Source organism: Giraffa tippelskirchi, chromosome 3 (assembly GCF_054371585.1).
Source record: "Giraffa tippelskirchi isolate mGirTip1 chromosome 3, T2T-mGirTip1v1.2.pri, whole genome shotgun sequence".
Taxonomy (NCBI): Eukaryota; Metazoa; Chordata; class Mammalia; order Artiodactyla; family Giraffidae; genus Giraffa; species Giraffa tippelskirchi.
This window is the reverse complement of record NC_137277.1, coordinates 157,443,737-157,457,030: the sequence shown is the minus strand read 5'-3', so window position 1 is coordinate 157,457,030 and position 13,294 is coordinate 157,443,737. Positions and strand designations below refer to the sequence as shown.

The following is a 13,294-nucleotide window of genomic DNA, read 5'->3' as shown; positions in this document are numbered from 1 at the left end:
AAAGGTTTTTCCTCTTGTGAATAAAGCAATAAGCCAACTTGCTCTAAAATGAAAAATAAAATAATTTCAAAATGGAATACTTATTCACTTAATGAGAATTTTACTATACGCCCACTAACAAAAAGGCATTTTATTCTTTTTCAATGACAACTTCAAAATAAAATATTTTCTATTTTTCATATAGCATTGATTTATTATAAAAAAGAGTAATTTTAACCTACATTACTCTCTATTCTCTTATTTTCTATTAAGTTTATAATACAAGTTTATAACACCTAAACCTTAGTGAGATTTGTCTAGTAGTACAGTAAATCAATAAAACAGAATGTTTCATCAGGTGAGAACAAAAAAATATTTATAGATGATTAGCATAAGAAAATATTATCAATAATAGTGTGTTCAGAGATCTTTTAAACTTTTCACCAGTTCAGGAGTACCAAAGTTATTTGGCATTACAATTTATTTGGTTGCACTTGTCTAAAATGCATACATTTTCTGAAATAAGCTAACTTGTTTCAAATTATTTTCTCTATTTTTATATAGTATATATTTATCTTTATATATGTATGCCATTTATATGTATTATTTTTCCTTTAACCATCTTGAGTGTGTATGGTTTTTGTTTTTGTTTTAGGACTCTGCTTTAAGTAAGGAGGGGATAAATGAATAAACAAATATTTTCTTATAACATTTAAATACTAACTCCCTCACAGTATGATATTAAAGTTTAAGTAGTTTTCAGGTATATTTGCATGATTTCTTATTCCCTAAAATTTCTCATTTCAAATATGTTTATTTTAAAGGTATTTATAAATATTACATTTCTATTTTACTTAAAAACAAGATTTTTTTTTAGTTTCCTTAATGGTGTTACTGCTTGTGGGGTTTAATTTATTAAGAATGTCTGGCTATAAATGTTTACCCAAAAGAATGCCATAAAATTTTATTTAGTTATATATATGAGCATATTTTGACAAGACTATTCTTTTTTTCTATTGTAACACAATAAACTCCCAAATAATGTTCATGACTAAATTTTAAATTTATTTTTATATTTTTGATGTATGTACACTCATTTTCTCAGTTGTGTCTGACTCTTTGTGACCCCATGAACTGTGGCCCATCAGAGTCTTCTGTCCATGAGATTTTTCAGCCAAGAATATTGGTGTGGGTTGCCATTTCCTCTTCCAGGGGATCCTCTTGATGCAGGATTCAAACCTGTGTCTCCTTTTTTGGTAGGTGGATCCTTTACCACTGAAGCCACTTGTAAAGGCTTTATATTTTTGATAGCTATGAGTAATATCAACAGGTTCATTAAAAACAAACCAACTCTTCTGCTTGATAATCTAGTTGTCATTGAACATAACCACCTATAGAAAAAAATATTATTGCTATTCTAAAACAACATTCTTTTTTCTCCTCAAGTTATATTCTCTATAATATCTACATATCTCTTTAATAATCTTTCTTATTGTACAGTAAATTTGTATTTATCTACATCTCCAGACATTTGTAACTGTTCAAGAAATAACATTATTTTTTACAACTGGATATTAAGGTGTTTATAAATAATATGAATATAATTGTGCTGGCACAAAACAAAATGAATATAATTATGCTTCAAAAAACAAAGATCATGGCATCTGGTCCCATCACTTCACAGCAAATAGATGGGGATACAATGGAAACAGTGAGAGACTTTATTGTTTTGGGTTCCAAAATCACTGCCAACAGTGACTGCAGCCATGAAATTAAAAGACGCTTGCTCCTAGGAAGAAAAGCTATGACCAACTTAGACAGTGTATTAAAAAGCAAAGACATTACTTTGCCAACAAAGGTCTATCCAGTCAAAGCTATGGTTTTACCAGCAGTCATGCATGGATGTGAGAGTTGAACTATAAAGAAAGCTGAACACCAAAGAATTGATGCCTAAAGGAAATCAGTCCTAAATATTCATTGGAAGGACTGAGCTGAAGCTGAAACTCCAATACTTTGGCCACCTGATGCGAAAAACTGACTCACTGGAAAGTACTCTGATGCTGGGCAAGATTGAAGGCAGGAGGAGAAGAGGATGACAGTGGATGTGATGGTTTGATGGCATCACTGACTTAATAGACATGAGTTTGAGCAAGCTCTGGGAGGTAGTGGTGGACAGGGAAGCCTGGCATGCTGCAATCTATGGGGTTGCAAAGATTCGGACATGACTGATGAACGCTGGCAGAGTTTTCTCACTGAAAATGAGTAAACACTTTCCTAATAAAGCACAAAGTCTTTGCACTGCTCCTGCTAAGCAAGCAGGATTGTTATTAACAGATTAGCATCCCCTTATTTAATGTTTCATCTGTTGTCCAGAGGAAATTATCCACCACCATCTACATTTAAATATATCCAATTTAAACTTATAGATTAGAACTGCAGGGCAGATATTGCAGTGAGCTGGATAGTGAGTGAGTATTTTGATATTTCCCAATTTAAGAGGATCTATTTGAAGTTGATCTTAGATTAACCACAATCTCAAGGTATCCTTCCAAAGTCATTTATCTATAGGTATAACAGTGTACCATGTTCTAGTATGAGTAAATGTGAAGTGCAGACTGTTCCTCCAGTAGACTTCATATTTATTTTATTACGAGGCTTATGCAACATTGCCCAATTTTAATCAATGAAATATTGTCTCCCTTTTAAGAGACTTTGATTAGCTTGAACTTCTTAAAACAGTATCAGAGAAACAAAAAAGAAACCATTTATGTAAAATCTTTACAACATCAGACTTTATTTTCACCTCCAGAGATATCCACAACTGAGCATTGTTTCTGCTTTGACTCAGCCTCTTCATTCTTTCTGGAGCTTTTCCTCCATTCTTCCTCAGTAGCATATTGATCACCTACCAACCTGGGGGGCTCATATTCTGGTGTCATCTTTTTGCCTTTTCACACTGCTCATGGGATTCTGGAGACAAGAATACTGGAGTGGTTTGCCATCTCTCAAAGGACATGAGGCATCCCTTGTAGCTCAACTAGTAAAGAATCTGCCGGCAATGCAGGAGACACCAGCTCATTTCCTGGGTTGGGAAGATCCCCTGGAGAAGGGATAGGCTACCCACTCCAGTATTTTTGGGCTTCCCTTGTGGCTCAGCTGGTAAAGAATCTGCCTGCAATGTGGGAGACCTGGGTTCGATCCCTGGGTTGGGAAGATCCCCTGGAGAAGGGAAAGGCTACCCACTCCAGTATTCTGGCCTAGAGAATTCCATGGACTGTATATCCATGGGGTCACAAAGAGTCGGACACTACTAAATGAAGTTTGAGCAAACTCCAGGAGATAATGAAGGACAGGGAAGCCTGGAATGCTGCAGTCCATGGGATCACAAAGAGACAGACACAACTTTGTGACTGAACAACAACAATGTAAAATCTGATAACTGTGATCCAGGTGTGTTGAATAAGTTATTTTTTTCATTCATCATGGTAATAAAGCAACAAAGAGCATCAAACTTTAAAGTATACTTTAGCATAGAGATTTGCATAATTAATGCCAACTTTTCACAATAAGAAAATGAAAGGCTGTATTTAAGGACTTCCTATTATTTAAGGATTTTCTTAACTTGTCTCTTTTTCCCATTAGCAATTCAAATAGATACAGTGATGTTTCCATTTCTGAAGGGTAATGTATATGCCACATTGCCATTACGTGGATAGTAAATGAAGGTTTTCAGGATTCTGTTAGTAATAACAAGATGTTATTTTCATCACCTTAAATGAAATGCATTCCAAGCAAGTCACTGTTGGTTCAAGGTTAACAGTTAGCTAATCAAGACTTGATGAAAGACAGTTCTGATATTTAAGTGAACCAAGCAGTCTGTTTAAAATATGTATTTGCCAACTAAGCCATTTTTGAAGCATGATCTTGTGTTATCTAACTGTCCTTTTGGTGGTGAGATATTACGTTACAAGGTCTCTTTGTGTCACGAGATTGATAAGGCTGAATGTGAACACTGGCATACACCTAAACTATTTGACTTACAAATCAGCATTAGACCATAAAATGTTCGGGGACAAAGGCCTTGGTGGATTGTATGCAGGCTCAGTTGCTCAGTCATGTCCAACTCTTTGTGACTGTGGACTGTAGCCCACCAGGCTCCTTCATCCATGGAATTTTCCAGGCAAGAATACTGAAGCAGGTTGCTATTTCCTACTCCAAGGGATCTTCCTGACCCAGGGGTCAAACCCAACCTCCTCCATATCCTCTATTGGCAGGTAGATTCTTTACCACTGAGCCACCTGGGAAGGCCCCTTGGTGGATTACTAAGTGATGTTTATCATTTGGATTTCTCTTCTCAAGGGCTTAAACTTGGGAAAAAAATTGGTATTTGATAGGGAATAATGGCATAATTTCAAGGTAAAATTTACCTGTTAGTAAGAACAAAATCAGTCTTATTATGAAACAAAAAAGAAACATGAAACAAACAAAAATAGGTAGAAGCTCAATTGTTTTGAAGAAATTCCATGACCCACTATATATAAGCTGACTCTCAAATCATTTTTGTTTCTCAGGGTGTTGATTACTATATAACACTTTATATAGAGTAATAATATAGTTCCATTTCATCCCAGATAACTGGCATTTTTAATTTGCCATCGCAACATCAAGTGACCTATGTATTAGACTGTGAAGCTCGATCTACAGTTTGTCAAGGAGACATCATAAAAATGTTATTAATATAAACTAATGGATAGATAGTTGGAGAAAGTAGAAACTGTTTCTTTATAAGTGCTATATTCTGTAATAGTTAAAGAAAGTGAAAGTTATAATTGCTTGGTCTTGTCTAACTCTTTGTGACCCCATGGACAGAGCCGACCAGGCTCCTATATGTACGGGATACTGGAGTGGGTCGCCATTCTCTTCTCAGTGGCTCTTCCCAACCCAGGGATTGAACCCAGGTTGCCTGAATTGCAGGCAGATTCTTTTACTGTCTGAGCCACCAGGGAAGCCCCTTTGTAACAGTTCAATCCGAAAACTAAACTAAATAAGGCCACTTGAACAATAATGGCAATCTGACGGAACACAAACAGTAGGAATATAGCTGTGCTGTTCTCAAAGTTTTCAAGTGATGAACCTTAAGACTTTTATTTTTTTAATTCATTGTACTGAGCTTTTGAAGGACCCTTTGAATTTAGAAACATGTATCTGTCAGCTTGTCATTTTTCCCCATGGCATCTTTGATAATATTATCTTGATATTTTTATCCCCTCTTTCTTCTGGGATTCTTATTGGTCAATCAGCTGCTAGATCTTCTGGATTGATTATTTAATTTTCGTATCTTTCTCTTCAAGTTTTCCAAGTTTATATATATTTTTTATTTTCTGAAGATTTTCTTGACTTTTCCTTCTAATTATTTTTTTATTTTAAATAATATCATGTATTATACATTTAATTTCCAAAAGCTTTTTTATGATTGTTTGTTTTTTCCTATCATTTAAAAAAAGGAAATAAGAACTGTTCTTGGTTGATGAATACAAAATACATTCTCATGTGCCAGGATATCAATTTTTAAATATTTTTCCTTTTCCCTTAATTGTCTCCTCCTGAGAGTTCTCTCGTTGGTTTCTTTGTTTTCTGGTATAACAGAATACCATAGACTACGTTATAAGCAACAGAATTTTTTTTCCTCAGGCTGAAAAGTACAAGTTCAGGGCACAGAGAGATTTGCTATTTGATGAGAGCCTGCTTTCTGATTTATAAATAGTTATTCTCTTCTTGTGTCTTCATATGGCAGGAAGATTGAGGGAGCTCTCCAAGGTCTCTTTCACAAAGACACTAATCTCATTCATGAGAACACTGCCCTCATGACATAATCACCTACCCAAAGCCCCACCTCCTAAGAGCTTGCATTGGGGGTTAGAGTTCAAGATAGGAATATTGAGGGACACAGACATTCACTCTGCAGCATCTGGTGATGTGAGCTCTCCTGTGAGTGGGGATATGACCATTTGTTTGAATTACCCACTATGGGGCCATTTATCTTTGCAGAGAGAATCCATCAGTTGTTTCTGGCAAAATTATACACCTGGCTGTACATCCTTGGAGATGATTACAAGTCGTTTTGTTCACTATGTAGATGTAAAACAAACATGCAAACAAGAAAAAAATAGACCTTTGTTAGCAAGGCTCCTGTCCTCCAATTTCCACTCTGCCTGGTATACTTAAAGGTAATGTGTTTTGGTTCAGTTTCTCCATTTAAAAACTTCTAGTTTCTTGCCAGAATGGTCTCCAAATAAGGAGAAGACCAGAGCATTTAATTGTTCTGTATACACATTTCAAATATTATTTCTGTTTTCCATCATTCACCTTCACTATCTGTAGCACTAAATATCTCAAGTTTTAATATCCTCCCTAATTTGTACTGGATGAATTGGCTATTTTATTCTTGGCATCTCCCTTTGGAGGCATTTGCCATTTTGCTTTCTTAACTTTGTTACCTCCATTTCCATGAAATTCTTTGATTTTTTTTTAACTTGTTGTTATTCCCTTTCCCATTTCTTAGTCTTTTGATTTTTATCTTTTTAATGTTTTCACTCAGAATTTTAGTGAAATCTTGGAATGGAGCAAAGAAAATGCATGTACTTAATCTATCCTAATAAATCAGAAGTTCTGTAAGGAATTTAGAAATCCTAGAAGAGCTCCCTGTAGCATTGTTTTTCATCAATAGTTTATTAAAGCAAAACCAAAAATATGTACCCTTTAATTTAAGCTCATTCTTTTGGAGAAATCTTCACTCATAAGGAACAACATTAGATGACTTTTGGAAATCAGTGATTGCTTATTGAGAATTGTATTTGTTTAGTCGCTCAGTCATGTCCAACTCGTTGCAACACTTAGTACTATAGCCCACCAGGCTCCTCTGTCCATGGGATTTTTCAAGCAAGAATACTGGAGTGGGTTGCCATTTCCTTCTGCAGGGGATCTTCATGACCCAGGGATCAAACCTGCAACTCTTATATCGCAGGAGGATTCTTTACCTGCTGAGCCATAGAGGGCTTCTAGAGTTTATGACTTTGTTTTCTACACATAGAAAGAAGGAGGGCCAGAAGCATCTATATTGAGAAATGGTAGTTTCTACCTTTCTATTACTTTCTTCATAGTTTAAAATTTTTTAATATTGGAAACAGTTAGCTCAGAGTTATTTATTTGATTCAAGTATTGGAGAAGTTTTATGGGAAATAATACACCCAATATAAACTGTCTAAGGATGGAGGCCTGGCTGGCAGTGGTACTGCCAATGTTAGTGTTATGATCTCAAAAAATATTTATTATGTTCATTGTTTTCATAGATTATAGATTTATAAGAATTAACAAGGTGGAAGAAGAGATTTTACAACTATATGACTCTTGGAAGAAGGAATCTACATATTAACACAACAAATTTACCTAACTTTGAAAAAAAAATGAAGAATAAGAAATTACATTTTGTGTACCTGGTAGCTCAAAGACTATTTCCTTAACACAGGGATGAATGTAACTGAAATTAGCATGGCTCATCATTTTTTAAAAAATATTTTCTTTGTAGCCAGAAATAAAAAGTCTTCAAGAGTTCTTATCATTTTTTTCAGTTCAGAGATTCCTTTGAAAAAACTGATGAAAGCTATAGACTCTTTGCTCAGAAAAAGTACACATACATGTATATTAAATCATGATTTTTATTCAATATCTGGGGATTTGTAATCCCTCTGAAGTGCAGATTCATAGTCAAAAATCTCTGGCTGAGTGTCTTTTCTTAAATCCCAGTGTTATTTTACTAGTATTACAACCCTAGGGCAAATTTAAGTGGTTAATATCTGTACTCAGACTGCCCAAGAGACTATTCTAAGGCAATGGTGTTTCAACAATGACAGTGTATTACAAGTGCCAGAGTTTTGTGTATCTTACCTTGTTGAATCTAACAACAATCTGTAAAACAGGTTTTGGAATTCTTTCAATTTTTCTATGATCCAATGGATGTTCGTGATTTGATCTCGTTGCGCTAGTTCCTGGCATAAAGTAGGAGACAGTAAATATTTTGTGAATAAACCATATTTCTCAGCTACATTGGTGGGCACTCCAAATCTGATGTCTTAGCTATATCTGAAAAGTCTACAAGATTTTGCTAAAAGCAAATTATTGCTAAGTTTATCTTCAAATACTTGATGTTACTGGATGGATTCCCAGGAAGGATACTTGGAGATGGAATTTAGTGTGCAACATGTTCTTAGGAAGTACTCTTGAGATTAATGACTATGGTGCAGTGGGGAGGAAAAAGCAAGATTGGACAGAGAGAGAAATGAAGCTGTGATTCAGGCTTGATAACAGCCTTGTCTGGCCTCCTTTAATAGTTCTGGAGCTAAAATTAACCATCAAGGTTACCCCAAGTGGGCATGCAGCAGTCGATACAGGTGGATAGCCCTGGGAAGGGGGGTAGATTTAGGTGAACTGGCTTTGTGCAGCTGAGGAAATCTTTGAAAGATGAGTTGGCAGAAGGTAGTCTGCCAGCGGCACTCTCAGATGCTGGAACAATATGTCCTTCCTTGAAGGGGATTCTGGGTAGTGGTCCTTTTACATCAGCTTGTATCAATAAATTAGCCTGTTTCTGGGTAACAACTACATAACCAGGAGTGTAAACTGTCAAGTTATCTTTGTATGACATAAGACATGACTGATAAAACATGCTTAACTAACTCTGTATATGATGGGGGAAGTTTAGTATACTTTGGAAAATACAATATAGAATAATATAAAATGCTATATTTTGTGCTTTAGAGAACAAACTTAGTATATACTAGTACTTTTGAGAGTTGTGTAAAAGGTAAGATTCAAACTCATTCTTTTGATATGGATTTGGTTTGGATAGGTTTAGGGGACAGTGGATTCATTGCATTTTTCACGTCCTTCGGTAAAACAGGTTTGTCTTGTATCATCAACATGATGTAATCCAAAAGCCTGGCATGTTTAAAGTTGCATCAGAAGATCTGTCTAGAAACATAGTTAATTGGGCAAAGTGACAAAAGATAAAGCCAGAAAGATAAGCCAGGAAAAAAATTAAAAAGAACCTTATATGTTCAATGAATGTATTCTCCCTTCCCTATCCTAACCCTCTGGAGAAGGAAATGGCAACCCACTCCAGTACTCTTGCCTGGAAAATCCCATGAACAGAGAAGCGTGGTAGGCTACAGTCCATGGGGTCGCAAAAAGTTGGACACAACTGAGCGACTTAACTTTCACTTATCCTACCCCCAGCTCCCTTTGGCAGATAACTGGATGTTCACAATGTATACTTTGAAATTTTCAATAGTGATTTTTCATGTAATTCTGATCAAAATCAAGCAACTTATTTGAATAATTAAATAATAAAGCTCCAAATACCCCCAAGGGTTGCAATTATGTACAGGAAGAATCAGTATCTGTATTTATCTACTGAACAACCTCTAGAAAATTCTGTAGTTATAGCATTTTGGTTGCTAATACCATGATAACAGACCCCATGAGTGATTTTTATAGGGAAAGTGTAGTCAATTACTCTAAGTATTTTAAGATCATGTTTGGTGAAAAGAATTAGATTATTTAAGATTATTATCATTATTGTAAAGAAAGTTCCAAAAAGTGCTTAAGTTGCTTGTCCTCCTTCCCCATGACAAGACAGCATGTTTTCACTTTAAATGAGTAGCCTCTCCTTATAGACATTTTTAGTGTAAATTACTTGGAAATGTGTTTATCTTTAGCATAAGAATTCCTCATTCTGAGTACACTATTTCAATTATATATCCATTCAATTTTTCTACTGAAATTTCTATTCTAGAAACAGAATATATGTGTGTATTCAAAAATGGATAGCATTATCATACCTCATAATTGTAACTCAATAATTTGAAATTACGTCTACAGGCCGGTTTATTAGTTTTTACAAAGATAATTCAGAAATGAATGCTAACCGCTGTCATCACAAATTGATCAGATGTTCTGTCCTGGTGACTGAACTTAGATAACTTTAATAGGGCTAAATTTAAAACTGATATTTTGAACATACCTATCCAATAGTAATCAGCTTTTGATGGGTATTTCACTTAGTGATCAATTTGGAATTTAGTTTGGACAATAGATTTTTAAAATTTGACTGACATAATTAAAAATCTACCTAGTCATTTTGATATATGTTAATAGTTTCAAACCAAATTGATAGATTCTGTACTATTAATACCTAATTAGACTGCTGCTCCTGGTGCTTAAAATTTGGATCTGAGGGAACATATTTTTGAGTAGAAATAAACAGTATGAATAGGAAAGAATATACAAATAGTTTCAGTCATAAAAGGCACTCAGAAGGGCTACCTATTTTTTTCACATGAGATCTAAGTTGATTTAAGAAAATATGGGGGCATTCACTTTTAAGTCCTAGAAATATTAGCTAGATTTATGTTTTTAGACTTGCTGGCTTCCTTATATTTTTTTTTCAAACTGAACCGAGAAAATTGTCTTCAGACTGACATATTTTTTGGATCTGGATATTGCATTTTAATTAAAAAGTAAACCTAAAGAAATAAATCAAGAAGAGATCGCTTCCACAGAACATATAGAACTTTCATTTTATTTGTAAAATTTTCAGATCATTATATTCTGAGGCTGTACAACAGCTTATTTAGTTTTTCCTTATTGCTAGAGGGTGATTTCCAGACTTTTGCTTTTACAAACAATGCCACAGTGAAGAACCTATGTTATATCTGTAATGCATCTCTGCAGGATGAACTTCCAAGAGTACAATTCCCAGTTCAAAAGGTAAATACATCTGTAATTTTGTAGTTGAAATCAAATTATCATCCATTCAGGATGTTCCATTTGGCATTACCACCGGCAATGTTAGCCAATATTTCTTGGCCCCAATGCTATGTGTCTCATGGCCTATGTAATAGAGGACAGGGCTTTATCAAATCTTAGAATGTTTTTCCAAATTAAAAAATAGCAGATGATAATGCGCTATGCTTTTTTGTTTGTATAAAGCAAAAAAAGTTTATCTTCTCACAGTTTTTGGAGCTGGAAGTCCAAAAATCAAGGTATTGGCAATCACCATTATCCCTTGGAAGTCTCTCGGGGGTGGATCTTTCCTTCTCCCAGCCTCTACAGCCCCAGGCCTTCTTTGGCTTGTAGATGGATCACTCTAGTCCTTGTCTTCACATGGCTTTCTTCCTGTGTTTCTGGTTTCCATATGACTGTCTTTGTACAAAGATACCAGTCGTGTTGGATTAGGAACCCACCCTACTCTACTATGACCTCATTTTAACTAATTATATCTGTAACAACTCTATTTTAAAAGCAGATCACACTCTAAGAACTAAGTTTAGAACTTCGGTATATCTTTCTGGGGGGATTTGAGGTAGGTGTGACTTAATTCAACTCCAGACAGCACCCTATAAGTATCATCTGAATAGATAAAAAAGATGAATCTTGAACTGATGATTTTCATCAGTATAGATGGGACTGACTATAGTATATTCCATATGAGAGATGAAAAACTAAAGGCAGGAGAAATATCTGTACATCCTTAAGTTTTTCTATGATTTTGAATTAGTAGAGATCCTTTACTAGCAATTAAAAAGAAACTAAAATAGACTCAAACACAATTCTCTAGGTATTATGTATTATCTGAGGAATGTATATAGAAGAAGTAGATCTCATACATGGATTCTTTAGGAACCAATATGAGCAGAAATAAAAAGGAATATTCTGGAGGGAGTAGTAAAGGATTTCTCACTATAAAATATGGTGATAACCAGAAAAAAAATGCTGTCTAGGACAATTATCTAATATTTTTTAATACTTTCAGTTTATTTTTAACCTGCATTTCTCTTATTCTGAATGAGACAGTGCAATTCTGTGCTTCCTGTTAAATGCATCATCTTTCTATAAATGATCTTTCTTAAATTCAGTTGGTTGCCTTTTGCTTCTTAATTTCTATAAGCCCTTCATATATTAGAGAGATTAGCTCCTATGATAAGTGTTGCAAATATTTTTCCTCTTTGCTATTTGGCTTTTAATGTCTTTATGATATAACATACCCAGTTATTTTTTAAATGCTAATTTATTAATATATCATTTTTGTCTACTGAATGCTGTGTGTTGGTTAGAAATGAATTCCCTACCTTTTAATTTTTCATAGGTTTATTGCTTTCAAAAATTTCACCCATGAAACTTTTATCACACTTGATGGGGTTAAGAGATGTAAGAAGCAAGGTGGGAAAATTAGAAGCATATTTTGATGTAAATTTTTTGAACTTTGACTAATTATGACAAAAATACTACAGAAAAGTATTTGATGCTTATACTTATAGTCCCAACCCCAGTAAACTGAAAATCCACAACTTTAATTATTTCACCAAGGATAACTTTTTATTGACAAAGAAGCTGAGAATTGACTTTAATAATTTTCTCTTTATTTTGGAATTATTTTGCTATAATAATATTTATAGACACAAATATTTATATTTGTTAAGCATTTAAGAATAGAATCTGAGCCTGAATAATGACAGGTAGGCACTTGCATTTGCTTTGTTTGGTACTAACATATTATACATTTTTTAGAAAATATTTTCTTGAAAACCTATTTCTTCAATGTTTTATTTCTCAGTTTACCTGCTCATATTATATTATTCAAGCTCTTTGTGAATGATTATAAATTGCATTGAAAAAATCTTAAAAATAACATTGAAGTTAATAAAATGATTAAATAATTAAACACATTAAATACTTAAATACTCTGATTTTTTTAACTGTAAATACTCAGAGGCAATTTTCCTTGTTTTACTTTCAATTGTGGAGAAAGTAATGTTGATTTAGTTTGTTAATAAGTTAATTTTATTTAATTATGAAAGTTTATACATGTAGCCTTTAAAATAACACATTTTCATGACATTGAATGTCTTTCCACACCTGCAGCAGCCCTTTTATTTTTTTTTTCTATTTCATAAGTAAGTTTATAGCCTTGACTTATTACAAAATCATTATAATTTTTAGAGATACATTATAATAATGTGAAATATAATGGTGAAAGAATTTCATTTCATTTAGTAAAAAAAGCTCTAAGTACCACAAATAATTAAAGTACAGTCAAAATAGGAAAAATAGGGAAAAAAACATAAATAGATCTGTGTATGTATGTTAGGAGAAAGAGAATTAAATAAGTGGATTTAATTTTATGTTATATCACACACATATATAAAATATACATACATGTAACTTATAATTATATATATTAACATCAGGTATACATATCTGC

The 13,294-nt window shown here is 33.8% G+C and overlaps 1 protein-coding gene and 1 long non-coding RNA gene across 3 annotated transcripts in view; one reads left to right on the top strand and one right to left on the bottom strand.

The window, feature by feature from the left end:
• Positions 1 to 13,294, top strand: part of ERBB4 (erb-b2 receptor tyrosine kinase 4) — a 1,244,626-nt gene that overhangs the window by 1,031,410 nt on the left and 199,922 nt on the right. The gene's annotated exons all lie outside the window — the stretch shown is intronic.
• On the bottom strand, positions 1,580 to 11,737 carry LOC145542958 (uncharacterized). The gene is made up of 3 exons (XR_014080311.1): positions 9,150 to 11,737; positions 6,187 to 6,871; positions 1,580 to 2,000 (listed from the first exon to the last, which is right to left on the bottom strand). It is a non-coding gene; the product is annotated as an uncharacterized LOC145542958 (long non-coding RNA).